Genomic DNA, 24451 nt, shown 5'->3' on the forward strand with positions numbered 1-24451 from the left:
GTGTGTTCCCTCAAATTTCTTGTCACCCGATCCAAACTGGAATCCCATTTGCCAGGAAAAGAAGAGGAAGCAGAAACAGCCACTGGGGAGTCACACCTTGTGTCCACCACAAAGCGACATGAGGAAAGTACAGCAGGGGGCCAAGTCCGAGGGAGTGACAGGGAGTGGCAGACGCTGGCAGGTGGATGGCGCGGGGGTGGGAAGCCACACTGAGGAGGCTGCTGAGGCTGAGACCCACTTCCAGGCCACGGTGCGGCAAAGCACAGACTCTGCCACGGGAACCAGGGGAGGCTGTGCAAAGCTCTAGCTGCTGTGAGGGTGCCGTGGGCGGCAAGGCGGGAATCCTGGAGAGTAGCTGGAAGGCTCTCAGCGGAGATGGTGGCCTGGGCTGGAGTAGCAGTGAAGAGGCCAGAAGCGCAAGGATTAGGGATCATGTTAGAAGTAGATTCAGACATGCTGACAGGTCACACATCACAGGGAGAGCTGGTAAGGAAAAGGACAGATGGAGGTTGGCAGGGCAGGCTGGGGTTTGAGCAACTGAGTAGATGCTATTAATAACTGAGATGAGGAAGAGGGACACCTCAGAGGATTGATGGCTTAAAGGCGTGATTGTGTCTGTAACTGTGTGCTGCCTTCGGAGGGACTGGCTAGGGGAGCAGGGCAAACGCTGGTGTCAGGAGGCTTCACAGAAGGGCCAGGTTTCAGTTCAGTCCATCTGAAAAGACGGGGAGGGAGGAGGAGCAGAGGAGGAAGTTGAGTTGGAAGCGGTGCGGGCACTGTGGTTGGGGAAAGGACTCTGGCATCAGATGAACCAGAATCTACAGCCTGGCTCTTCTTCCTTCCTTTGCCACCTTGGGCAAGTCATTTTCCCTGTTTGAGTCTCAGTTTTCTCATTCTGTAACTGGGATGGAAAATGCCTACCCACATATATCTGGTTGGTTTGTTTTTAATGCCCTTTAACTTTTTCTTGTTGTTGTTGTTTTGCTGTGTTGGGCCTTCGTTTCTGTGCGATTGCTTTCTTTAGTTGCGGCAAGCGGGGGCCACTCTTCATCGCGGTGCGCGGACCTCTCACCGTCACGGCCTCTCGTTGCGGAGCACAAGCTCCAGACGCCCAGGCTCAGTAGTTGTGGCTCACGGGCCTAGTTGCTCTGCGACATGTGGGATCTTCCCAGACCAGGGCCCTGCATCGGCAGGCAGACTCCCAACCACTGCACCACCAAGGAAGTCCCGAACCTGATGTTTCTTAAATGCTTTCCGGGATGGCAATCCAGGACACGAGTGTGTAATCTATACATGCATTTGAGAGCAAATATTCCATGAGTAATAATTATGCCAAGGGCATGGAAAACCCACTGATACTTGACCAGGCGATGGATCAAAACCTGGTGGCACAGTGGTTAAGAATTGCCTGCCAATGCAGGGGACACGGGTTCGAGCCCTGGTCCGGGAAGATCCCACATGCCACGGAGCAACTAAGCCCATGCGCCACTAGTGAGCCTGCGCTCTAGGGCCCGCAAGCCACAACTACTGAAGCCCGCACGCCTAGAGCCCATGCTCTGCAACAAGAGAAGCCACTGCAACGAGAAGCCCGCGCACTGCAACGAAGAGTAGCCCCCACTCGCCGCAACTAGAGAAAGCCCACGCACAGCAATGAAGACCCAATGCAGCCAAAAATAAATAAATAAGTAAAAGAAATAAGAGAAAAAAGTCTTCAAGTATTTGGAAACTAAAGAACACTCTTCTAAACTAACTCATGGGTCAAAGAAAAAAAATCAAAAATGAAATTATAAAAAAAAACTACTCATTTACCCAAGGAGTAGAGAAACATGGAAAATTCAGATATATAGGGAAAGGAAAATTAAGTTGATCCATGATGCTACCAATCAATCCCATTCTGTTTGTTTCTATTCAAATTTATTTTTCCCTTTTAAAGACTAGGTCATTCCGTTTTTCAACAATCCTCTTGTTAGTGGCACGGCACTTAGTGGTACAGCATGAACATCCTTTCACGTCAATGGATATTCTCCTACAGTTGTATCTGAAATGCCTGCGCCATTGAGACCAGAATGCAGTCACCCACCTGCCCTCGTGTCAGTTATTAGGTGGTTTCTCACATTTCACCAGGAAAAACAATGCTGCAGTTAACTCGCTTGCAGTTCACTGCAAGATCTCCGTTAATTTGTACAGATCGGCCTTAATTTCCTTAATTAAAAAACCAGAGTGGAATTGGCTGGGAGAAAGGACTTAAACTTTTCTAAGATTTTGCATTGTGCATTTCTGGATTGCACTTGCAAGTGTGCTGTTGATGTTACCGTCATGAAGTCCTGCCTGTCGAGTCACTCTGTCCTGGAAGCTCTCAGACTGTTGCTGTCCCCTCCCTTACCCCCCAAGTGTGGCTTCAAGATTGGGTGCCGCCCTGGAGGTGTGGCTTGACCAGGGTCCCTTCTCCCCCTCACCTGGTGCTAAGCCTGGTCTTCTCTGCGAGTGAAGCTGCTGAAGTTGGGGTTCTCGGCCAACTCCCTGAGTTGGACTCAGCTGCTGAAGTTGGTCTGAGGGTGGTAGAGTGCTTCGGCCCGGGCTCCGATGTCCCCGGATGTCATAACCTGTGCTTTCTCCCTCTGTCTAGACCTGGGGCTAGGCGTGCTCAAGGTGCCCAAAGAGGCTAACGAAGGAGGCAGGGCCACGTCTGGGAGCACAAGGAGAGGAAAGCGGCAGCACAGGTCCCCTCAGAACCCACTCCTGGACCGCAGCCTCTGCGGGAAGGTGTTCAGCAGCGCCAGTCCTCTCAGCAAGCACTACCTGACGCACAGCCAGGAGAGGAGACACGTGTGCAAAATCTGCAGCAAGGCCTTTAAGCGTCAGGACCACCTGTATGTAGGAGTCTGGTCGGGATGTCTGTTCAGGGGGCTGCTGGGGGCTGGGCGTGTTCCCGGTTCTTTTGCATCCCCTCCCATCCACCTGCACCGCCCCGCACCGTCGGGTGTCCCAGGTGTGTGCGACCTGTGCTCCTCCCACGGCCAGTGTTTGGTGGGGGCGGGGGGCAGGGCCTACACTGCCCCGGACAGCCCGCCCTCCCCAGCCTCCAGATTCACTCCAGTGAGGAGAGCGCCGCTGCGATTTGCAGACAGGACCCATGTGCTTTAAAAACACACTCCAGAGGCAATTTTGTCATGGAGGGAGTTGGGCTAACTGCGTAGAGAAAGTTTCAGAGTCCCTGGTAGGTGTCTGAGCAGAACAGATATGCACTCCATGAGGAATATATGTTGGGATAACACCAGGGCGTGAGGGGTTCTGAAATGCCTGTTTCTAGAACATGGCAATGCAGTGTTCACTCTCTTTTTTCCTGTTTCAATTCCCCCTTTTATTAACTCGATTTTTTTTCAAAATTTGACTTTAAAAAGCAAGCTCAGTGTAAGAGGAGCAGAATTCCGTTTGTTCTTCATGTCTTAGAAATGATAAGCTTTTCTTGCTGCCGAGGGAGAAGAGACAGACTTTCAAACTGAGAGACTCGTAAGTGGGAGAGGACGATCCCTTGCATGTTTACAGCTCGCCCAGCCTTTACTGAGGCTTCGATGAATCCCGCTTTCATTGTATCCTCTCCCCTCTCGCCATTAAGGATGGGAAATGATTTACTCCTGTCACAAGCTGGTAACAGTTAGGGCTAGAAAGTGGGTCTCCGGATGCCCTCTCTGCTGCTTCCCTCAGATGGAGGCCAAGGGTCCACGCTTGGGAAAGGGTTTCATTATTTACTGGGTCCAATTGATTAGAACCATCCGGAGTAGGATTGTTGGGAACCCAGAGGGTGATTTACCCATTTGTTTATATTTATAATATATTAATGCAGGTATACGTATGATGTAAATATACTACATACTTGCATTCTTTTATATTTGCAGACATTATAGGCGCATTTGGCTTTTTGTTGTTGTTGCTGTGGGGCTCCCAGGTCGCTGTCTAGAGGACTCCTGTGGGAAGGCAAAGACTCCTTTGTTCAAGGAAGGATCATCCCCAAGTTAGCGTTTCCTTAAGTTTGTTCTCAGAACTCTGGTTCTCTGCTTCTCGGGGATGCTAAAAGGGTCTATTTTAAAAACATGGTTTTGTGGGCAAATAAGTTTGAGAGACATGGAAAGTTCAACAGATCTCTCGTTATCTGCTCTGTGGCTTTTCAGTTTGCTCCTAGGAACCTCCAAGAAGTAAAGAGTGTTTTTCCCAGACTTATTTGCCAGCTGAGCCCAAGTCCTCAGGGAGCAACTCTGGAGCCTGGTGTTCCTTAGGAACCCACTTTGGGGAACTCTGACTTGACTCCCACTGATGTTTTTAATCTCAGATTAGGGGTTTGCTTAGGGGTGAGGGCAAGAGCTCCCCCTTCCAGAAGGCTTTGGCCATAGCAGGGGTCTTTCCTCATAGGGTCTGAGCACAGTTTCTGAGTTGCGATGCTGCTGCCCCCTGGGGACACGCCTGGGTTCCTGCAGTTAGTGACCCACGCCGAGACACCCACTAACTTTCTCCTCATGTGATTCCAGGACTGGGCACACGCTCACCCACCAGAAGTCCAAGCCCTTTGTGTGCATTGAGCAGGGCTGCAGCAAGAGCTACAGCGACTACCGCTCCGTGCGCCAGCACTACGAGGTCCAGCACGGCCTGTGCATCCTCAAGGAGGTCCCTCCGGAGGAGGAGCCCTGCGGGAACTCACCCCGTGTGCACGAGGTGGCCTGCCAGCCCGCACCCGCGAGCCTGTGGTCCCTGGTGCCCCCGGAAGCCCCATCCCCCATCTCCCTCTTGTCCAACCGAGACCTCCTGCGCTGTATCGTGAGCAGCAGCATCTGCCAGACGATCCCTTCTCCCGGGCCAGCCCTGGGAGGGCCTTCAGACAGCGGCGAAGGGAGGATCACGGCCTGTTCCTCCCTGCCCTCGTCAGGGTCCTCCTCCTGCGGCCCAGCCAGCACCCCGGCGGCCCCAGGAGCCCTGGGCACTGAGGTGTTCCCGAGGATCCCCGGCCCCCACGGAAGGAGCCGGGCACGGACGTGTTCACAGCCGTCCACTCACGGGCAGCGGAGAACAGCGGCCCCGACCCAGCCGAGCCGGAGCTGCCGCTGCTCCAGCCCCCGTCATCCCTGGAGGGCTGGCCCGAGGGCGCTCCCTGCCCGCCTGCCTGCCTCTGTTCCATGGCCAGACTGTCCCCGCCAGTTCCCAGCCATCAAGCCACAGTTTCCAGTGGCTCTGAAACCTGTCGGGCTGCCCTAAGAGCAAAGGAAACAGTATGTTTGTCGTCCACAAGCCCTCTGCAGTGCCGTCCCGGGAGGGCTCCGAGCCGGGCCCCGGGCTCAGCAGCGACTCCCCTGCTGGGGAGCCCTCACCCAGCCAGTGCACCGGTCTGGAGGACACGCCGTCTTTCCCTCCCACGCTCCTGAAGGCCCAGGGGGAGGCCTCGGGCGACCCCAGATACGTCAGCACCAGCGGGGAAGACGACTCCTGGGCTTCCAAGAAGAGCAAGTTCGACTGCGACTCCTTCTCGCGGCAGAACCCTGGTGAGCCTGGCCCCCAGGATGGCCAGAAGTCCAGCGGCCTCCCGTCGGATGCCACACCGCTCTTCCAGCAGCTGGTCCTGAAGGCTCAGGAGTCTCTGGTGAGCCACGAGCAGATGCAGGTGTTCCAGATGATCACCAAGTCCCAGCGGATCTTCTCCCACACGCAGGTGGCCGCCGCCTCCTCCCAGCTTCCCACACCCGACGGCAAGCAAGTTGCCCTGAAGTCACTGCAGGGGCCGTGGCCACAGCAACCCCCACCTGTGGCACCCACTGTTGACTCTCTCCATGCTGGCCCCGTGAACCCTGATCCAGAGGGGTCCCTAGACCGCAGGAGAAAATCCACACCCGCTTTACCCACAGAGCCCTCCCCCAGCAGCGTGAGCCAGGACCCAAAGGGAAGACCAAAAGTGGCTGCTGCTCCACCTGCCCCCACGGCGGCGTCCCTGGACCCTCCTGGAAACCCAGACATCTCCTCTCTGGCCAAGCAGTTGCGATCCTCGAAAGGGACCTTGGACCTAGGGACATCTTCTCCCTCGGGGCCTGCATCAGACCCAGTTAGGAGGGGAGGAGCCATCCAGAGCCCACCTCCCAGGGAAGCAGGCCCAGGCTGAGAATGGCACGGCTTCCGGGGCCACAAAAGGTGGAGAGGGCCCGGCCTGCTCCTGGGGCGGAGGCTACAGGCTCTTCTCTGGCAACTCCGGGGTCCAGCACTTCCGGAAGGAGAAAGTGAAAGTGGATATTTGCTGTGCAGCTTCTCCAAGCCAGGTAGCCATGGCCTCCTTCTCGTCGTTGGCCGGGCCTCCAGCGGATCCCCCCTGGGACTCCAAGTCCAAGCTGATGATACTCAACAGGATCCAGGTACCAGGGCCCTCTCACGGGACCTGACCATGCGGGGGGCAGAGTCTCGTCCTTACCTGTGTCCGTGTTTCTGACTTGTCCAGGCACTGTATTTAACCTCAGCAAATCCTCAGATGCAGTTTGTTTACAGAGGGGCGAATGAAGTTCCAGAGAAGGGATGGTTCCTCCCATCACCCTCCACCCTGCAACACACACACACACAACAGAACAGGGCTTTAGAGTTGTCAGAGACACTTTGCATCATGTTTCTTCACTAAGCTTTTTCTATTTGCTTTCTTTCTGCCTTTCGCTTCCTTTTGGATTTGCCTCCTTCACTTCTTCAGAGAATGTAAAGGCAGAGCTCCTTTACCCTTGATATTTGTACGTGAAATGCTGTGTCTATTCTGGTTGTGAATCACAGGTCCACAAGTCCGACTTGGCCCCTACTGCAGGCCTGGCACTGGTCCGCCCTTTTGGAGCAGCTTGGGTCCTCCCACATCGTGCCCACGAGGTCCTGGGCGCAGAGAGCTTGGCCACGTCTCTTCGTGATGTTCCGAGGTCCAGCATCCTTCCTGTCGCACCACAGCTACCTCCTCCTCTTTTTTTTTTTTCCACAGCTTTAATATTCACGTGCCATCTAATTGGCCATCTTGAAGTGCACCATCCAGTAGTTTTTAGTTTGTTTACGAGGTCGTGCTCGCATCGCCACTCTTTGCCAATACACTTTCATCACCGCAAAAAGAAACCCCACACCGTTGGTTGTCACCCGCAATCTCTCCATCCCTCCCAGCCCCTGGCAACCATGCATCTACTTTCTGTCTCCATGGATTTGCCTATTCTGGACACTTCATGTGACGGGAATCCTAACGCTGCGTGGCCTTTTGTGTCTTTTGCTTCTTTCACTTAACCTGATGTTCTCAGAGTTCCTCTGTGCTGTAGCACGGGTCAGAACTTCACTCCTTTTTATCGCTGGTAACTTGTGCATTGTATGGAAACACCACATTTTATTTATCCATTCATCAGATGATAGATATTTGGGTTGTTTTCCCTTCTTGGCCATTGTGATAACGGTGCTATGAACATTTGTGTACAGATTATTGTTTAGACATATGTTTTCATTTCTCTTGGGAAATACCTTGGAGGGGAATTGCTGGGCTCTAGGGTAATTCTATTGGAGGAAGTGCCAGACTTTCCCAAAAAGCTGTGCTGTTTTATATCCCTACCCAGAGTGTATGAGGCCTGCAGTTTCTCTGCATCCTCACCAACACTTGTTCTTGTCCAGTTGGTTCACCTTAGTGGGTGGGAAATGATAATCTCATTATAGTTTAATTTGCATTTCCCCGATGGCTAATAATCCTGAGCATCTTTTAATGGCCATTTGTATATCCTCTTTGGGTAAGTGTCTATTCAGACCCTTTGCCCATTTTTAAATTGGGTTGTGATTTTATTTTTGAGCTGTGAGAGTTCATTATGTATCACTGATACAGAAATATACATAGTCCCTTATCAGATACATGATTTGCAACTTTTTTCTCTTATTCTGTCTTTTCACTTCTTGATGATGTCCTTTGAAGCACAGAAGTTGTAAGTTTTGATGAAGTCCAATACGTCTGTCTTTTGTTTGGTTTTGGAGTCATCCAAGAAACCACTGCTTACTCCAGGGTCACCAAGAATTATACCTGTGTTTTCTTCCAAGTCTTATAGTTTTCACTCTTGCATCTCATTTCTGATATGTTGGCTCAGATGTATTTTCGTCTTCAGGGTGGAAATATCTACCGGCTCCCCCACCCGATGAAGGAGGAGAACATGGCGGGTGGCTGGTAAGTTCAGAAGCCCCTCGGGAGAACTCTGGTGGCTTTGATGTGCTGGCCCTGGGTGAGCGAGCTCTGGATGCTTCACTCCTGAAGGGGTGAGCACCAGGCCACGGAGAATCGGGGGCATCATGTCCATTTCTTTAGGGTTCGTCCAAAGCTGTCTGTCAGAGGATCAGTGTTTGGGGACGGAGTCCCATTCTCCCTTTCTTCCCCACAGGAACCAGCACAGTGGTGGTCCCACAGACTGGGCAGAGCCAAGGAGCACTTACGTCTGCAAGAATTGCAGCCAGATGTTTTATACAGAGAGAGGGCTGAGCAGCCACATGTGTTTTCACAGCGACCAGTGGCCGTCACCTCGAGGGAAGCAGGAGCCGCAGGTGAAGGGGCGCGAAGCTGCCATTCATCTCAGGATGGAGCCGTCCTCCTGCAGGGAGCCTGGCTGGGGGCCGGGAGTCAGGGCTGTGCTGCTCTGGAGGGGCCCCTTGCTCCCTACGTACTGTGTCTCTTAAAGGGCTGGCTCTTCTCTGTGTGTAGGTGTGTGGCATGGAGTTTTGCAAGCCACAAAGACAGGTGCTGAGGCCAGAAGGGCACAGGCAGAGTTCCCCGGGAGGCAGGAAGTCCTTGGACAACATGACCGCCGCCCCTTTGGTGGTCCCTGTTTCGGTGCCAGTGGCTCCAGCGAACCATCCCCTGGGGAGCAAGGTGGGTGCACTTCCTTCCAGCTGCTTTCCAGCTGCCAGTGGGAGCTGGGAGAAAAGCCCCCAAATCCTGACTCCAGAAGAGCTTGATTTGCGTGTTCATTCATCCATTCAACCTCCAGTGAACTTCCTTTGTGTCTGGCCCTGTGCTGGGCAGGGCTGGGGACACTGCAGCGACCACAACAGGCCTGCCCCCGTCTCCTGGGGCTCCCAGCCCAGCGGAGTAGATAGACCCATCCCCGGACACTGACGACCCAGAACGGGCCGGGCTGGGAGAGGGAGCTGTGGGAGCCCCAAGGGCACCAGAGACCCTGCCTGAGGAAGGGGGCGTTGCAGCTGAGAGCCGGAGGATGAGGAGGGGTAAGATGGGCAGAGAGGAGGGGAGATTGCGTGGAGGTAAGAGAGAGTGTAGCAAGCTCAAGCCGTCGTCTTTTCAGCCTGTGCTGGAAGACCCCACCTGGAGAAGTCCATGCTGGACTCGGGTACAGGGTGCATGGAGCCCACTGTTTGTCTCCCAGGAGCTGCTGTCATTTTGAGGGCAACAGGTTTTCCTTTTGTCATGCTGTTGCATCCGTCTGGCCCCCACACTTTAAGTGCCAGTCACTTTAACAACGGATATGAGTTTCCAAAATGGTCTGAGTGAGGGCCTCTCCTTGGGGTGGGGGTGGGTGCCTGAGAAGGCCCCAGCGTCAAATGTCGCCCGGCTTAGGGTCTGGAGTCTGGCTCAGGCGTGGTGGCCCTGCCCGGCTTCCTGCGCTGAGGACTCTGGGCATGGCCATGCTGGGTGTGCATTTGGCTGGTCAGTACCCTTTCCCACTCTCAGGCCATCTTGAGGTCTGAGCTTTGGGGCCGGTGGCCTCAGGTGACCCCCGTGGTTCTGAAGTCTCTTCTTCTCCAGGGACAGGAGAAGGACGGGGAAGAGAGAGACAGCAAGGAGAGCAGCCAACACAGGAAGCGGAAGAAGCTCCCACGGCCCGAGGCACTGCTCATCCCTCCTCCGCCCTCCATGTCTGGGGAGCCGGGCCCGGGAGGATGCCGCCAGAGCTGCCTGCGCTCGCCCGTGTTCCTGATGGACCACCTCCTGAAGGGACTGTCCCAGTGACCTCCCTACACACCGCCCCCGATGCTCAGCCCCATCCGGGAGGGCTCTGGGCTGTATTTCAACACTCTCTGTTCCACATCTGCCCGGGCCCGTCCCGACAGGCTCATCAGCGCCATGCTTGGTGAGTGAGCTTGATCGCCCCATGATGGGCCTGCGGGGGGCCAGACCCCCGCCCCCTGTAGAATTTGGTCCAGCCATTCTCTCTGGCCTACGCCTGGGTCTGCTCTGGGGGTCCCGTTGCTGTTCAGAACTATCCCAGGACCATCTGGGACCAGCAGCCTTCTAGGTGCTTATGACTTTGTAGCCAGAAAGAAAATAGACGCCATTTAGCCTAAGCACCCTTCTGCCTGCCCTTTCGAGTAATTGTTTAAACAGCTTTATTGAGGTATAATTCACATGCCATATGAATCACCCATTTAAAGTGTACAGTGATTTTTTAGTGTATTCTTAGGATTGTACACCCATCCCACAATCTAATTCTAGAGCATTTTCATCACCCCAGAAGATTATATCCACGAGCGGTGACACACAGGCCCTGTAGCCCCCAACTCCTCAGCCCTGGGCAACCACCAGTCTACCAACCTACTTTTTCTACGGGTCTCCCTATTCTGGACATTTCATGTAATTGGAATCATCAAATACGTGACATTCTGTGTCTAGTTGTTCACTTAGAATAATGTTGTCAAGGTTCATGTTGTAGTATGCATCAGTGCTTCATTTCTTTTTATGGATGAATGATATTGAATTCTCTGGATAGACAACATTTTATTTATCCATTCATCAGTTGACGAGCATTTGGGTTGTTTGTGTCCTTTGGCTGTTGCAAACAGTGCTGTTAAGAACATTTATGTGTACGTTTTTGTTGGACATAAGTCCTCATTTCTCTTGGGTATATAACTCAGAGTGGAATTGCTGGGTCAAAGGGTAACTATGTCTAACCATTTAAGGAACTGCCAGACTGCTTTGCAAAATGGCCGGGTCATATTAAATTTCCACCAGCATTGTATGAAAGTTGCAGTTTCTCCACATCCTTGCTCACACTTCTTAGCTGTCTTTTTTATTACACCCATCCTAGTGGGTGTGAAGTGGTAGCTCATTGTGAGGTGTTTGTTTGTTTGTTTGTTTTGTGGTACGTGGGCCTCTCACTGTTTGTGGCCTCACCCGTTTTGGAGCACAGGCTCCGGATACTCAGGCTCAGCAGCCATGGCTCACGGGCCCAGCCACTCCGCGGCATGTGAGATCTTCCCAGACCGGGGCACGAAACCATGTCCCCTGCATCGGCAGGCAGACTCTCAACCACTGCGCCACCAGGGAAGCCCTGTCTTGCTACCTTTGTGGAAAGTCAGTTGACCATAAATGATTTGAGATGTTTCTTCTTTTTTAATACAGATATTTTACAGCTATAGATTTCCTTCTGAACATTGCTTTAGCTACATTTTGTAAGTTTTAGTATGTCTTTTTTTTTTTTTTTTTCTTTTTGTGGTATGCGGGCCTCTCACTGTTGCGGCCTCCCCCGTTGCGGAGCACAGGCCCCGGATGCGCAGGCTCCGTATGCGCAGGCCCAGCGGCCACGGCTCACGGGCCCAGCCGCTCCGCGGCATATGGGATCCTCCCAGACCGGGGCACGAACCCGTATCCCCTGCATCGGCAGGCGGACTCTCAACCACTGCGCCACCAGGGAGGCCCTATGTTGTGTTTTTATATTCATTCAGCTAAAGTATTTTCTAATTTATCATTCCACTTCCTGTTTAATACACTGACTGTTAAAGAGTGTGTTGCTTAATTTTCACATATTTGTGAATTTTCCAAATTGCTGCCTTTTATTGATTTGTAATCTAATTCTCTTTTGGTCAGAGTACATACGTTGTTTCTTTTTCAATTTAATTTATTTTATTTATTTATTTATTTATTTTGGCTGTGCTGTGCGGTTTGCAGGATCTTAGTTCCCCCACCAGGGGTCGAACCCATGCCCCCTGCAGCGGAAGCGTGGAGTCCTAATGACTGGACCGCCAGGGAATTCCCTTAAATTTATTTTAAAATTTAAAATTTATTGAGGCATGTTATATGGGCTAGAATCCGGTCTGTCTTGAAGAATGTTCCATGTGAATTTGAGAAGAATGTATTCTACTGATGTTTGGTGGAATGCTGTATTTTGTCTGTTTTGTCTAGTTAGTTTCAATTTCCTTGTTGATCTTCTGCCTAGTTGCCCTATCCACTGTTGAAAGTATTGAAATCTCCAACTATTATTTTTTAATGGTTTATTTCATCCTTCAGTTCTGTCGTTTGTTGCTTGGTGTATTTTGGGGGTCTGTTTGTAGGTGTGTATATGTTTGTAATTGTCACATCTTCCTCACGGCTTGACCTTTTATCATTAGGATGTGATTGTGACATCATTTGTCATTATTACAATAATTTTATCATTATCTCTAGTAATATTTTTGGTTTTAAAGTCTAATGTGCCTGACATTAGTATAGCCATTCCATTCTCTTTTTTGGTTGTTGTTTGCTTGGTATATATTTTTCTCTTCTTTTACTTTCAGCCTATTTGTGTCTTTGAAAATAAAGCATGTTACCTCTAGACACCATTAGGTGGATCATGTGTTTTTTATCCAGTCTTACAAACTCTGCCTTTTGATTGGTTTGTTTAATCCATTCTTGTTTAATGTTATATTGATATGGTTGGATTTACATCTGCCATTTTGCTTTTTATTTTCTATACGTTACATGTCTTTTTCTCCCTCTGTTCCTCCTTTCCTGCTTTCTTTTGTATTAAGTGAGTATTTTCTAGTGTGACATTTTAATTCCATTAATTTTTCAATGTTTCTTAGTCATTTCTTAGTGGTTGCTCTAGGACTTAAAATATATGTCTTATCAGAATCTGTTAGGATGTGTAATAACTCATTAACAGTGAAATATAGAAACACTGCTCCTATCTAGCTCTATTCCTTCTAACTCTTTTGCTATTATATGTGAGAGACCCAGTAATACCGTACTGGTCATGTTTATTGCTTTATATAATTTTATTTTGTGTAAAAACACTGAGCGGATAAAGGAAAGCAAGCATGATTTATAGAGGTTGTTATATTAACCTTCTTATTTAGCATTTCTGATCTCTTCATTTATTCTTGTGGATTTGAGTTACTGTCTGAGGTGATATTCTTTTACTCCAATGCAGCTGTGCTCCTTGTGCAGTTACTGTCACATATATTATATTTCTATATGTTACAGGCCCACAATACATATTGTTTTATGCAGTTATTTTTAAGGCCATTAAAAAAAGAAAAGAAATATGTAATCCTAGTGATTTTTATAGTTACCCATATTTACTAGCGCTTCGCTTTTTTTTTTTTTTTTTGGTTTGGATTCAAGTTACCATCTGATGTCATTTGCTTTCAATCTGAAGGACTTTCTTTACTATTTATTTTTATTAGGGATATATAATTCACATACCATACAATTCATCCCTTTAAAGTATAGAATTCACTGGTTTTTAGTATATTCACAGAGCTGTGCAACCATCACTACCATCAGTTTTCAGAAATTTTCATCATCCCCAAAAGAAGCCCTGTACTTATTAGCAGTCCCTCCTTTCCATCCTCCCCATCCCCAGCCGTGGGTAACGACTAATCTACTTTGTCTCTATCGATGTGGCTATTCTGCATATTTCATATGAGTGGAATCATACAGTATGTGGTCCTTTATGAATGCCTTCTTTTAGTTAGCATGATGTTTTTAGGTTTCATCCAAGTTGCAGTATGTATCAGTACTTTGTTCCTTTTTGCGGGCTGAATAATATTTCACCTTTAATATTTCTTGTAAGGCAGGTCTGCCAGCAACAGGTATCCTCAGTTTTTATTTATCTGGGAGTGTCTTTATTTTACCTTCATTTTTGCAAGATAATTTGCTGAATATAAGATACTTGGTTAACACTTTTTTACTTTCAGTAATTTGAATATATTATCCCATTGCCTTGTAACCTACATCGTTTCTCTTAAAAAGTTAGCTGTTAATTTTACTGTAGTGCCCTTGTATGTAACAAATTGTTTTTCCCTTTTTGCTTTCAAGATCTTATCTTTATTTTTGCTTTCCACATTTTGCCTATGTTATGTCTGGATGTAGAGCTCTTTGTGTTTAATCTTTGTTGGAGTTTGTAGAGTTTGCTGGATATACATATTGTTTTTCATCAACGTTGGGAAATTTTCAGCCATTAATACTTTAAATATTCTGTCCCTTTCTCCCCTCTTTCTGGTACTCCCAATACATATATATTGTTGCATGTAATGACATCTCACATTTCTCTGAGGCTCTCTTCACTTTCCTATATTTTTTTCTCTCTGTTCTTCAGATTTCATAGTCTCCATTGTTCTATCTTCAGGTTTGCTGATCGTTTCTTCTGCCAGCTCAGATCTACTGTTGAGCCGTATTTTGGTTATTGTACTTTTTTAACCCCTGAACTATTTCCATTTGGTTCTTCTTTTTTTTGGCTGCATCGCACAGCATGCAGGATCTTACTTCCTCTACTAGGGATCACACCCATGCCCCCTGCAGTGGAAGCGTGGAGTCTTAACCACTGGACCGCCAGGGAAGTCCACATTTGTATCTTTTTAAAAAATAATTTCCATCTCTTGATGGCATTTTCTCTTTGATGACAAATTTTTATTTTATCTTGCTTTAATTCTTTAAGCATGGGAGCCAGGGGAAGAAGCAGCCCCCATCTCCTTGGCTGCACCTACCTGGGTAGAGCTTCCTTTACAAAGAGCTGGGGGCTAGGTGGGTAAGGGGGTGGGCCATGGCTCCAGTGCCACAGACTCTCACTGTTCTTCCCGAGATTTAGTAGGTTTTCTTGAATGAGTATTTCTTAAAATGCTGTATGCCTTTGGGACAACGTGCAGAGACTTTAGCTTACTGTTCTTTTTTTTTTCTTTTTCAATGATTTTTGTCAGTAAATCTGTTGTTTTGCCGAGTTCCTTACTCTACATTTTCAGAAGTCTTATCCCACTTCCATGCAATCTTTTTATTTTATTTTATTGTGATGTGAACAGTTAATCTGTGATCTGCCCTTTTAACAAAGATTTAAGTGTGCAATACAGTATTGTTGACTATAGGTACAATGTTATACAGCAGATTTCTAGAGCTTGATTAATTGAAACTTTATGCCCATTGATTAGTAACCTCCCATTTCCCACTGCCCCAACCCCTGGTAACCCCTATTCCACTCTTTGATTCTATCAATATGAATTCAACTACTTTAGATACGTTATATAAGTGGAGTCATGCAGTATTTCTCTTTCTGTGACTGGCTTATGTCACTTAGTATAATGTCCTCAATGGTCATCCATGTTGTTGCATATTGCAGAATTTCTTTTTAAGGCTAAATGGTATTTCATTGTATGTTGATGTCACATTACCTTTATGTGCTCATCTGTCAGTGGACATTTAGGTTGTTTCCACATCTTGGCTATTATGAATGGTGCTGGAGTGAACATGGGAGTTGAGATATCTTTTTGAGGTCTTGACTGCAGTTCTTTTGGATGAATACCCAGAAGTGGGTTTGCTGCATGATATGGTAGTCCTACTTTTAATTTTTGAGGAAACTCCATACCATGCAATCTTTTTTTTCCAATTTTCAATTTTATATTGGATTAGAGTTGATTTACAATGTGTTAGTTTCAGGTATACAGCAAAGTGATTTTGTTATACATAATCACATATCTATTGTTTTTTAGATTCTTTTCCCATAGAGGTTATTACAGAGCATTGAGTATAGTTCCCTGTGCTATACAGTAGGTCCTTGTTGATTATCTATTTTATATACAGTAGTGTGTGTATACCATGCAATCTTGAAGAGCCTGCTTTTAGCTGCTCTGGAAAGGCAGGCAAAAAGGGCCTCATGGGTCAGTTGTAGCCAGTCTCCTTGAGGCTCTTCTTTGGGTGTTTTCCAGATCACATGGACGGCTCTTTTGGCATCAGTGTGGTGAAGGACAACAGCAAGATCAGCACTGAACCGTGAGTTGGAACAGACTTAGAACCTGAGGGTCCTTGCAACGTGGGGATGCTTTTACCCTCCTTGCATTCCAGTGTCGGTTTTTCCCAAGGGAGCCTTCATCACGGGAAAGTCAGGTCTAGACCCAGAACCTCTCTAGGAGAGAAGTGGTGGATTTTTCCAGGTGTTTCCCCAATATTCCTTCTGTCCAGACATACCATAGTTGGATGTCTGCAGACAGAATGCCCAGCACCCTGGGGTTCTAGATAGAATTGGTGATGGCGCAGTGAGATACTGTTTTGTAGCTTGGATGTTCCCTTGGATACAGAAGAATGCCAGGTATCAGCACATACCTCCCCTGTCCTAGACCCCAAACGCCTGAAGCCAGAAATCTGGCGAAAAAGCAAATTGGAGGAAGGAAGGAAGTATCCCTCAAGAGGTCTCTGGAATACCAGTGGCGTGTCTGCTGGGCTGATGAGCACTCCCTGTGTCTGAGAGATGGCCAAAAGGTGGGTTCCACAGCCCTGCTGAGCAGGGCTCACCACACATCTCTCTTGTATTTCCCATCTTGGTCACACACATATACCTTTTATGTCCGTGTGTGTGGCCTCATTTCAGACACATCAACATAGGGAGCCAGTTTCAGGCTGAGATCCCAGAGCTCCAGGACAGATCACTGGCTGGAAGTGACGAGCATGTAGCTACTCTGGTCTGGAAGCCATGGGGAGATGTGATGACCAACCCGAAGACGCAGGATAGGGGTGACTGAGACTTTGGGGCCAGGTTCCCGAGAGCCCTCCTCCATGTCCAAGGGGTTTCTCCTCCCAGTTCTCACCTTGACCAAGAAGCAGTGATCCCCAGGCGGGGGTGGGGTGGGCAGAGCTGGCCTTCAGCGCAGGACTGCTTTGCTGTGCTGCAGTCCCTTGCCCCACCTCTCCTCTCACCCAGTAGCTGGCCAGGCCATCCAGAGCAGGTGCCAGGAGCAGGGTTTCTGCCCATCCTCCTTGTCGCTCCCTTCCCTCAGCCTGCTTGTAACAGAGAGGTGAGGGAGATGGTGACAGGAGCCCCCCACCCCATCTGTGCTGTTGGGGAGGTTTCCTCTCTGGCACTTGCTGACCCTCTGTGTCTCCTCTCCTTCTCGCTGCCGGGCTGCCTGCTGGAAACAGTGACCGAGCTCTGCAACGTGGCCTGCTCCAGCGTGATGCCGGGCGGGGGCACCAACCTGGAGCTCGCTCTGCACTGCCTGCATGAAGCCCAGGGCAACATCCAGGTGCGGTGCAGGCGGGGCGGGGGCTCAGAGGAGCTGTGGGAAGCTCCCTGGTCTCTTAGGGCCAGGGGCTCTAGGCGCAAGACACGTGCCTTCTACTTGGGGCTTTGCAGCTCACGAGAACCAAAGGCTGGCCACCCACCCTTCTCCCTGGTCGCTTTGGGACTGGTGGTGTCCTTTGGAACGTAGGGGAAATGCACACATACGGGCTCAATCAGTTATTTCTCTGGGGTGACAGCAGAGCACCAGGGTTCCTCCAGCGTTACCTCATCTCAGCGCGGCACTGGGGAGGCGGTGCCTAGCAGAACCAACTCAGGGCCTGCATTCATCTGGTTTATTTACTGAACATTAACTTTTGGATTAAAAATGGTGTATGCAAACCTCTGATGCAACAGAAATGCCTCTGCCTCCTCCAAGGACCCTCCTCACAATCCTGAAGTTTAGAAAATGAAGAAGTCCAACTGTGTGTAGTGGGAGAGGAAGTCACGTCACCCGAGTTGGAGACCCAAGAGTCAGGGCTACATGGTGCTTTTTCTCAAGCTGAGAGGCAGTGGCTGGCACGTGGTGGGTGCTGAGCAGAGTAATCAGCACACATTTACTGGGTCCTCCTGATACCTGGTGATGTCACGGTATCAGGCTGGGGCCAGCTCAGGGGCCCATTCTTGGTTTAATGCTCTGCTGCCACCATCTTGAAATTCTTAATAGTTTCTGAGCACAGGGCCCCGTGTTTCCATTTTGCGCTGGGTCCTGCAAACTGCATAGCGAGTCCTGACCGGGGTTACGCTGTTGAGCAAGACAAATGCCCTCTCTTTGCAGGGCTTACATTTTAGGAGAGTGAACACATGAAATACATTTTTTAAAAGTGATAGATAATGATTAGTGCTATGAGGACCGTAACATGGGGTAGGGCAGGGGCAGTGCCACTCCAAATGCTGCTCCCTGAAGAAATAAGGAGCTTGTGCCAGAATAAGTCCACACACTGTTTCGTCATCAAGTAAATCTTGCTATGAAAAAGGTAACGTCAGCTGCACTCAACAGTCCGCTTAGTGCTGTAGGCAATGTGTCCCAAGTGGTTCACAGCTGGTGGCCAGTCCACAGACCGACCACACTTTGAGTCGCCCTGGGGTAGGGGTGGCTTTAGGGAGGGCTGCACATATTTTCTGATTGGATGAAAGAATGAAGGTGGGCCTCTACCTCACCTTCCCTCCCTCAGAGAGTTGCCCACCACTCCTGTCGTTCCAGGTTGCCCTGGAGACCCTGTTACTGAGAGGACCCCAGAAGCCACAGACTCACCCTCTCGCCAACTATCACTACACAGGTAACGAGCGTGGCTGCCCGCGTGGTTTTGGCCTGGCTGAGGCCCCTGCGAGCCAGTCACTTTCCATGGCAAGCTCTGCACGTGCCTCCCGGAGTTCTCTTGGGGCCTGCACCTGCCCTCCCAGAAGGGCCCGTCCTCTCTGGGGGACTCAGTGGGTGCTGTTCTCTAGTTGGATCCAACCTTCCCCTTTCCACTGGTTCCCTCGTGGGCTCTTCCTGGCCAGAAGGGGAGTGCCAGGTTGGGGTGGGCTCAGGTTTCCCAGTTGAGCACTCCAGCCTTGGAGTCAGGCAACCAGGGGCCCACGCCTGCCCTTGGCAAGTCTCTTAAGCAGAGGAAGCCTCAAGTTGCTGCACCTGTCAAGTGGGGATGGTAATCGCCCCTACCTGCTAAGGTTTTTGTGAGGATTGTGTGAGATAAAGCAAGTAAGGGGCTTAGCAGAAATCTTGGCATATAAGTGGCGCTCGGTGGCCTGAAAAAGGAGGGGAGTCTGCACTTCAGCCGTGGCTGTGGTCCCAGAAGGAGAAACATCCTTCCTCCTCTTGGCTGTTTCTCCAATAGGTTCGGACATCTGGACCTCCATGGAGAAGAGGCTCTTTAAGAAGGCATTCCGTGCCTACAAGAAGGACTTCTACTTGATACACAAGATGGTAAGGCGAACATGGCAGGCTGGTGTAGACAAGGCTCCTTCACACGGCCGAGGCGCTAGAACTGCAGGGCCTTTCAGGGGCGATACTCTGCTCATGCTGTGAACAGTTGACAACTACAATGCCATTGCTTGGAACAACCTGAAACGGTACAGAAATGAATCCCATGTTCAAAATAAAGCCCTCCAGACCCCTCCCCACAATCCTACTTCTCATTTGATAACCTGACAGGTATTTATTGCCCATACGGATTTTACACACCTATATGCACTTTCTCAAAAAAGGATGACATCATATACTTAATATCCTGCTGATTATTTTGCTCTTTTTTTAACTTGATGTACGCAAAATTGCACATAATCGAAGTGTGAGATTTAATGTTTTTGACATAGTTATACACTTGTAAGACCACCACGATGATCAAGATAATGAGAGTATCCTTCACCCCCAAAAGTTCCCTCCTGCCCCTTTGCAACCCTTCCTTCCTGCCACCCGGGTCCCTAGTCAACTCTTGTCTACTTTCTGTCACTCTAAATTAGTTTGCATTTTCTAGAGGTTTATATAAATGGAATAATCATACAGCACGTGATCTGCTTTGTCTGGCTTCTTACACTCAACCTAATGATTTTGAGATTCATCCATGTTGTCGTGTGTACCCATAGTTCATCCCTTTACTGTTGAGGAGTATACCACTGTGTGGACGGACCACCGTTCATTTAATCATCCACCTGTTGGTGGTTTCCAGTTACTGATGACTACAGATAAAGCTGCTCTGCACATTTACATACAAGTCTTTGTACGGACATGTACTGGGTTTTTTTTTTTTTTTTTTTTTTTTTTACGGACATGGGGTTGGGATTATAAATACCTAGGAGGGGAATGAGGGTAACTTATAGTAGATGTATGTTTAACTTTTTAAGAAACTGCCAAACTGTTTTCCAAAGTGGCTCTACCACTTCCCATTCCCACCAGCAGGTTATGAAAGGTCCAGTTGCTCCACACCCTCGTCGACACTTGGTATGCTAAGTCTCTTTAATTTTAGCCATTCTAATGAGTGTACAGTAGCATCTGACTCCATTTTCCTAATGACTAATGATGCTGAGCATCTTTGTGTTTTTTTGCTCTCTGTGCACCTTCTCTGGTGAGCTGTCTGTTCATATCTTTTGCCTCTGTTTTTATTGGAGTGTCTGTGTTTTTATTGAGCTGTAGGAGTTCTTATTTTGTTCTGAACACCAGTCCTTTATCCAGATATATGCTTTGGAAATATTTTCTCCCAATATGCCATTTGTCAGTCTTCTAACAGTGTCTTTTGAAGAAAAGTTTTAAATTTTGCTTAAGCCTAACTTACTAGTTTCTCTTTTATAGACTGTGCTTTTCGTGTTGTATCTAAGAAATCTTTGCCTAACCCAAAGTCACAAAGATTTTCCCCTATGTTTTCTTCTGGAGGTTTTATAGTTTCAGGTTTTATTTCTAGATTTATGATCCATTTTAAGTTTATTTTTGTATGGGGTGCGAGGTGAGTTCATTTTTGCATATGGATATTTATTCCAATACCTTTTGTTGGAAAGACCATACTTTCTCCACTCAGTTGCTTTTGTACCTTTGTTAAATATCAGTTGGCCGTATATATATGCATCTACTTCTGGACCCTGTATTCTGTTCCATTGATCTGTTTGTCTTTTATTAAGCTATTCCCATACTGTCTTTATTACTGTAGCTTTATTCTAAGTCTTGAAATTAGAAAATATTAGTCCTTCAACTTTGTTATTCTTTTTCAAAGTTATTTTTTGTATTCTACATCCTTTTTAATTCCCTATGAATTTTAGAAATAACTTGACAATTTCAAAATAAAAATTTCTGCTAGGAACTTGATTGGTACTGTTTTTGACTCGTTACGTCAACTGGGGAGAGTTGTTACCTTAACAATATCGAGTCTTCTGACTCGTGAACAGGGTGTATCTCTCTATTTCAATCTTTAATTTTTCAGCAATGTTTTGAAGTTTTTAGTGTACAGTTGTTGCATACTTTCTGTCAGATTTATTCCTAAGCGCTTGGTTTTTTTCTGTTTTTTTTTTTTTTTTTTTTTTTTTTTTGCGGTATGCGGGCCTCTCACCATTGTGGCCTCTCCCGCCGCGGAGCACAGGCTCCGGACGCGCAGTCCCAGCGGCCATGGCTCACGGGCCCCACCGCTCCATGGCACGTGGGATCCCTCCAGGACCATTGCACGAACTCGTGTCCCTTGCATCGGCAGGCGGACTCTCAACCACTGCGCCACCAGGGAAGCCCAGTACTTGTGTTTTTTATGATGTTATAGAGTTCTTTTTTATTTCAGTTTCCAATGGTTTGTTGCTAGTATGTATAGAAATAAAATTGATTTTTATATGGATCTTGTGTTCTGAAATGTTGCCAAACTAACTTACTAGTTTTGGTAACTTTTTTGTGGATTCCACTGAATTTTCTACATAGACAGTCACATCATCTGCAAGTAAAGACACTTTTCTTTCTTCCTTTCCAACCTGGATGCCTTTACTTTTTTTCTTGCCTTTTTGCACTCTAGAACCACCAGTACAGTATTGAGTAGAAGTGGTGAGAGTGGAAATCCTTGTGTTGTTCATGATATTTGAGGGGAAACCACTCCACCGTTAGCTGTAGGGATTTTGTAGGTCTCATTTATCAGGTTGAAGAGAAGTTCCTTCTATTCCTATTGTGCTGAGAGTTTCCATCAGGAATGGACATTGGATTGTATCAAATGCTTTTTCTGCACCTATCAAGATGCTCATATGATTTCTCTTTTTTAAGTTTAATATGATGAATTACATTGATTTTCGATTGTTAAACCAACCTCACGTTTCTGGGATGAGCTCCACTTAGTCATGGTATATTGTCCTTTATATATATATATACATATATACATACATATATACATACATATATATATATATATATATATATATATATATACACACACATATATACACGTATATATATATATACACATATATATATTGTTGGATTCTGTTCGTTAAAGTTTTGTTTAAAAATTTTCATCTATGTTCATGAGGGACATTGGTCTGTAGGCTTCTTTCCTTGTAATATCTTTGTCTGGCTTTGGTATCAGAGAAATGTTGAACTTACGGACTGAGTTGGGAAGTATTCCTTCCTCTTCAGTTTTTTGGAGGGCTCTGCCTAGCTGTCACATAAGGCTATGAGGTATCCACCACGTAAGGACACTCTGGTTTAATTAGTCCCAGTCGGTAGACATGTGGCTCCACATGACGTCACAGTGAGCGTCCTCGTGTGTACCGTGTGTGCGTTTTCCTGGAGAGAAGCCTTCCTGGGCCAGCCTTGTTGCTCAGAGCGTGCAGAGCTTAGATGGTGTTGACTCTGGTGGCTTCTCTCTGAACTCCTTCATCCCCAGGAGGACTTTGTGATTCTCTGTCCCCCGTAGCAGTGGAGCATACCAAGCCGTAGGGGAGAAACGTTTCAGGAGGGCTTTCAAAAAGTGGCGGCTGGCCCCATGGGGAGGGGATTTAGGGCGTCAAGGCCATACTCACTGCTACTCCTGAGGCACTGTCCTTAGCCGGTTTCTGTCTTCCTCCACTAGGTCCAGACAAAAACAGTAGCCCAGTGTGTCGAGTTCTACTACATGCAGAAGAAAATGAACAAGTTTGACTGCGGCCGAGCCCCAGTGCCGGAAAAGAGGGTCAAGAGAGAGCTGGGTGAAGCAGACAGGACAGAAGCGAAGGTAGAGGGTCTCGGGATAGGGCTTCAGGAGTTCAGCACGGATCTGGATGCCCGGTGCCCATCCAAGCTGGCTGGCGGTGGGGGGGTGCACCCCGCGACGTCTGGACGCTCTGGACACCTGCTTCTCCCTTAGAAGGGCGGCGGGGCGGTCAGCACCCTTTCATCACCCCTGCCCCCTGTGCAGGTCACTCGTAGCCCTCGGAGGAAACCCAGCCACCGTCCAACCCCCGAATTACCGAGGACTACTGAGAGTTACAGGAGGGAGTCCATCCCCAACTCCAGCCCAAACACCGGCTCGAAGCGGACCCCTGAGCTGCCGGGGAGCAGCAAGGGCCAGGGCTTCTTTCCCTGCCGGGAGTGTGAGAGGTACCGCCCTTTCCCTGGATGCTCCCACACCGCGTGCCCTCAGCCCTCTGGGGTGCCCCCCTCAGGGCTACCCGCCTCCCCCTGCTCTGACCCCTGTGTCCTCTGGTGCCTCCTCAGGGTGTTTGGCAAGATCAAGGGTCGGAATGCCCACATGAAGTGGCACCGGCTTCAGGACCACGTGGATCCCACCGCCAGGGCAAGGTGGCCCGTGGAGCCCTTCCAACTGTAGGAGGAGGAGGGCGAGCTAGGGGCTGGCATCGGCCCTCTGCGTGGGCAGCTAGTTGGGATGGGCACCTCCAGCCCTGTTGCGTCTCCTTTGTTGTTTCTGTACGTTTTCCCTTGTATATAGTATTAAATTTGTTTCTTAAGAAGCTGTCTTCTGGCTTCCCTGCCTGTTGATCCAGCGAAGGCTTTTGAGCCCCTGCCGCTCCCAGAAGCCACAGTGACTGAGTCCCTGCCCTGGAGGACCCTCATGCATGAATGCAGCCAGCATTCATCAAGCACCTGCTGTAGCTGTGCCAGACAATGCCCAGTCCACGTGATGGGGACATAGTGATGGAGGGACAGGCCCCTCCCCTCACAGAGCTTACATTTTAGGAGCGGGAAGGTAGGAGTGATAAAGCAGCAAAAAGGTGAGTTTAGATATCTATAGTGCGTATGCTTCGGGCCGTAATAACAGAGGAGTCGGCGTAGGTTTAAGCTCTCAGGACACGTGGTGGTGCCAGTGGCTCCACGGTGAAGTCAAGGCCTGCCAGCAGTGGCCAGCGTCTGCAAGTCGGCTGCAGCAGCAGCAGCAAGAATCCCCTCTTGTACGCGGAGCACCCAAACCTTCGGAGGGTGCAGGGCAGAGAGCAGCTCCCTCCCTTCCTTGTTCCCCTTTTTAAAAGTGAGGAAAGCTTGTAGCAGCGCCCAACAGAACGCCCCTCACGTCTCCTCGGCCAGAACTGTAGCCCGTGCTCTTTCTAAACTGATCCGTGGCAGTGGAAAGGGAAGTGGCCACCGTTATCCCGGACCCTCAAGATTTGTCTCCAGGGCAAAAGCGTAAGTTGTGTTCCCCCCTGGTTCTCCCCAGTTCCAGGACTGGGGAGAACCAGTGTGTTCCCTCAAATTTCTTGTCACCCGATCCAAACTGGAATCCCATTTGCCAGGA

At 48.8% G+C, this 24451-nt stretch overlaps 1 pseudogene; it reads left to right on the forward strand.

Moving 5' to 3' along the window:
- Window positions 1-118: 118 nt before the first annotated feature.
- LOC132479644 (zinc finger protein 541-like) lies at window positions 119-24251 on the forward strand (annotated as a pseudogene).
- The last annotated feature ends 200 nt before the right edge of the window (window positions 24252-24451 follow it).

This window comes from Mesoplodon densirostris, chromosome 19 (genome assembly GCF_025265405.1).
Source record: "Mesoplodon densirostris isolate mMesDen1 chromosome 19, mMesDen1 primary haplotype, whole genome shotgun sequence".
Classification (NCBI taxonomy): domain Eukaryota; kingdom Metazoa; phylum Chordata; class Mammalia; order Artiodactyla; family Ziphiidae; genus Mesoplodon; species Mesoplodon densirostris.